This window comes from Manis pentadactyla, chromosome 14, assembly GCF_030020395.1.
Source record: "Manis pentadactyla isolate mManPen7 chromosome 14, mManPen7.hap1, whole genome shotgun sequence".
Classification (NCBI taxonomy): Eukaryota; Metazoa; Chordata; class Mammalia; order Pholidota; family Manidae; genus Manis; species Manis pentadactyla.
In genome coordinates, this window is record NC_080032.1 from 4,690,993 (window position 1) to 4,695,323 (window position 4,331).

Consider the following 4,331-nt stretch of genomic DNA (forward strand, 5'->3'; position numbering starts at 1 on the left):
CTTGTTTTAATATTTCATGTTATTGTATTTTACAATTAAAGTTAAATGTTTAATTTTATCACCTATTTACATAATTATTTATTGGTGCATGTTCACACACGTATACAGTTGTATTAAAGTAGATTTTTTAAAAATCTATAAATAAAATAATAAAAGACAAAATTAGAGTACATTATGTATTAATCAGGGTTTTGTAGATAAACTAGTAGGATGTATATATATAATACATATATATATATACACAGAAAAATTACATATCATATACATAATTTATTTGTATTTATTTATGTAAATATATGTCTTACATAAATTTATTTTAAGATGGCTCATGTGATTATGAATGCTGACAAGTTCCCAGACAGGCGGTTGGCAAGCTGGCAATCTGCAGTTAGAAAGCTGGCGGTGTACTTTGGCCCTAAGGCTGGCAGGGTTGAGATCCACATACAGCCAATGTTTCAGTATGAATCCAAAGACAGGAGAAAAACAGCTTAAAGGCAAACAATGGACAAGATCGTTGCTTTTGTAAATCAGGCAGGAGCTCCCTCTTACTCAGCCTTTTTGTCTATTTAGGCCTTAAACCCATCAGGTGAGGACGCCCTGTCTGGGAGAGCCATTTGCTTTACGTAGTCTACCTATCACAGATGCTAATCTCACCCGGAAACACCCTCAAAGACACACCCAGAATAATGTTTGACCAAATATCTGGGTACACTGTGGGCCGTGTGGCTGGGTACAAATGCAGTGATGGTCTTAAATGGCAGCATCCGGCTCCCTTGTTCAATGACACTCCCCACAGTAGGTTTGCAGGGCACACACTCATGCCCACAAAAAGAGTTTTAACAGATGTTTCAATTTCCACTTCTGATGCAGAAAGCTGGAAAGAGCATTACTTTCATCCTTTCCATAAGAAAGAGCTCCTTGGGGTGGGGAGAGGTTGATTTGTTCATTATCTTCACGGTGTTGCTGAACTCATAGATGTAGATAACATGTGTCAAAATCGATTAAATTGCACATTTCAAATATGTGGAACTCTTTGGCAATTTGCCTCAATAAAACTAAAAAAGTATACTTAAAGAGTATACCGAATGTACAAGATACCAAAACATTCTTTGCAACAACAAAAGTGTGATAGACCTGTTTTCCAAATTCTTTAAGAGAATACAAGAATTGAAAAGCAATACTCTAGATCACTGTTTTTTGGAAAACCAATGCTGTTCTGTGCTTCACCAAGACCAGATGCTCCATCCTAAAAGCCAGCAGCCCCCCTTCCTAACCTGCCTAGCTCCCCGTCAAGTACAGGTGGGGCGCTAATCCGTCTGGCCTCTCAGAACCGTCTTCTCTCCTGGGCTTTCTGAGCAGTGTCCAATGTTAGTAAGTCAGTAACATCCTTCCCTCTGAGCCTGAATGGGGAGAAGGGGCTTTCCGTGACCTCTCCCTGCAGGTCCAGAGCATTTTGTGGGATATACCCTCGCACTGTTCTCGGCCATCACTCACTTAAAATGCAGTGCTGGGCTCTTTGTGAGTTTAAGTTTTATTTTGTCCTCAGAACATCTCTAGTCAATAGTATTGACAAGTTTCTCATTTCTTTTGACTAAAGCACAGTCTACAGCATGGTGTGGTTCAAAGTTGAAAGTGACGCAAAGAGAACAAAATTAATTTAAGAAATAGAAACTGGGAAGAGCCTCTTGATCCTCAATTCAGGTCAGTTAAACGGTAGTCGCTGTTTGTCAAGTGTTCTGCTCAGTGGAACGCACACATTCTCTGCAATATCACCAACAGCCTTATGAGATGAAACCTCTTCTTATTCCCAGTTTAAAGATGAAGAAATGTAAACTTGAAGGGATTAAGTCACCTGACCACAGACGCATAGTGGTGGGACCTCTGATGCCACAACCCTGTGTACAGACACTAAACCGCAAGAGTAAAACAGCCACAGTTGTTCCGACTTCTCAACCTGGAATGAAGGAAGCCATAAGTTTAACAGTGAGAAAGAGAAAAAAAAGAAAAGCAGCCCCCTACATCCGGAGTCTGGCCCAGCTCGGAGCCAGCTCTCCTGGTGGACACAAACCGTCTCAGAGAACACCCACCTCAGACAAGGTCCCTCTGAGACCAGGATAGAGTGAGACAAAATAAGGCGACTTCATAACCTTGACTGAGTACAGACGGAAAGCAATGTCACATGCCTCCCCCAAAATACCAAACATCCTTTCTCTTGGCCGAGTGACTGACTGCTATTTATTTATCAATTACAACTGTATTTTTGCTGTAATCTCTTTTCCCTATAGATGGTATTTATTGACAGACCCAATCATAGAATTGCTCCCTTTTGATAGCCCTTATTTCCTTAGACCCTTTCCCACATCACTCGACCGAAGCCCACATCCCACAACAGGTTCTTCCTAACAACTTCTTACGGAGACACCCTCTCAGTTCCCCCATGCGGGTTCTCAGGAGCAATGAGCCCAGTCACTGAACTACAGGTGTGTTTTTGGTGGTGTTTGGCTGGAGCACACTGACAAGAGGAAGTGCACGGGTTGAGGGAAATTAAGGCCTTTCTGTAGCACCTCTGTGATAAGGATATATGAACAGAGATGTAAATTGGAGAAGGGACTATGTGGGGATTTCTGGGGCTGAGCACCCATGAAAAAACAAACAAGCAAGCAAAGTACAATGGAAATTTCATGAACAATATTCACTCACCTACTGAAGGGCCACTGGAGGACCAGGTCTGCTCTGGGCACCCGCTGGATCAGAGGACAGCACACAAGGATGCCCGCCGTCCTGGAGTTTTCATTTCTCCAGCAGGAGACAATTAGCCAGCAAATAAGTAAGTAAGTAAATAAAAAAATTTTAAATTAGGAATTGAACTGTAGATTAAAAGGGGATAAGTACACAGGAGAAAAGAGGCAAACGCTTAGGGAGGATGGACCAGGACGGTTGTGCGAACGATCTTTCCCAGACTGGCAGCCATACCTTTGTCTGCTCTTCGTAAGGGTCTGTCCCCCGCTCAGGTGTCAGCCAGGACCAGCCACCTTCTCCCGCGCAGACGCGCCTCACCCGCGTCTGACAAATGTGCTCAGGGGCCTCGGGCCCCGTGTCCCTCTGGTCCGGGTCCCTCCCAAGCCCCCGTACGGCCGGCCGCGGGCAGCTCAGGCCCTGTCCTACAGCTCCCACGTCGGCCCCGCCCAAGCCTAGAACTGATTGGGCTGAGAGAGCCACCTGGTCATCTCAACCAATCGGAGTCCTCGGCTGGCATTTTAGGGCGGGGCCGCTGCCTCGGTGGCTTCGCTTTGGCGCAGCTGTGCGGTGGTGCGCGGAGCCCAGGCCCCAGGGTCCGCATCTGGGTGGGCCGACGGCGCTCCAGCGCGCTCCCGCAGGAGGCGCCGCCGTGGGTTCTGCTTCTCCCATTAAGGCAGGGTGCTTTGCTTCATTCATTTTGTTATTTTAAATAGTTGGTAAGGTGAATATATCCTCATTATTCTTACAGCACATTCTAAACTGTAATTAGTTGTCATTCTTCTAAAATTGGAATTTTTAGTTTGATTAATAGCAACAACAAAAAACCCTATTTAATGAGTTACACGTACGTGTATATTTATTCCCCTCTTGTTATCCAACAGCAGAGCATCTCTTTAATTTTAACGGTGAAAGCTTTATTCTTCTGTCTCTACTCGTTTATCATTAAGTTTATGATTAGCAATACCACCCGGCTTGTGATGAAATAGACTGGTGTCTATTGTACACATTACTTTCCTATCATTATTTAGTAATAGGTTATTGCTGGTATATACGGACAACGCCTCTCTCCTTGAAAAAGACCCTACATCGCTCTTCTGAGCCCTCTTCTTGACGAGACTTCAAACTTGTTCTATGAAGACTTGAAAAACACTACTACAGTTTCTAACAGCTCAAGTCCTAGAATGACCCTAGGGTCCCCACCCCCCACCCAAAAAAAAATGCCTGCCTGAGAAAACTAAAAGCTGCCTAAACAACTGACTGTCCCAGCCGACCCCCCGGATCAGGCCCTGGGCTCCCAGCCCCGTGCGAGGGGAAGGGCCCAGCTTCCATAAGCTCCACTCAGCAAACCCAGGTGGGTTTCCCCGAGCCAGCCTGCCCTTCCCGATTTGTGTAATTTTTCACTTCCCTGACTCTACTGATACCCCACTCAACCTCATGCTCAGGTGTCCCTTTATCATGCCTGTCACCTCTGTACAAATGCAAGTTGCATTCTGCTCCCACGGGATGTGTTTCCTAGTGCCGTGGAATATTACTGATAACAGTCTGTCCTTACCACGTTAGCTAGTGTCTAGCTTTGCTTATCTTTGACAATA

The 4,331-nt window shown here is 44.8% G+C and overlaps 1 long non-coding RNA gene across 2 annotated transcripts; it reads right to left on the bottom strand.

The window, feature by feature from the left end:
- Positions 1-255: 255 nt before the first annotated feature.
- Positions 256-3,177, bottom strand: LOC130680573 (uncharacterized). Of its 2 annotated transcripts, none has more exons than XR_008993575.1 (3): positions 2,974-3,177; positions 2,701-2,796; positions 256-487 (listed from the first exon to the last, which is right to left on the bottom strand). It is a non-coding gene; the product is annotated as an uncharacterized LOC130680573 (long non-coding RNA). The 2 variants fall into 2 exon arrangements; XR_008993576.1 differs by having other exon boundaries at positions 256-1,954.
- Between the last annotated feature and the right edge of the window lie 1,154 nt (positions 3,178-4,331).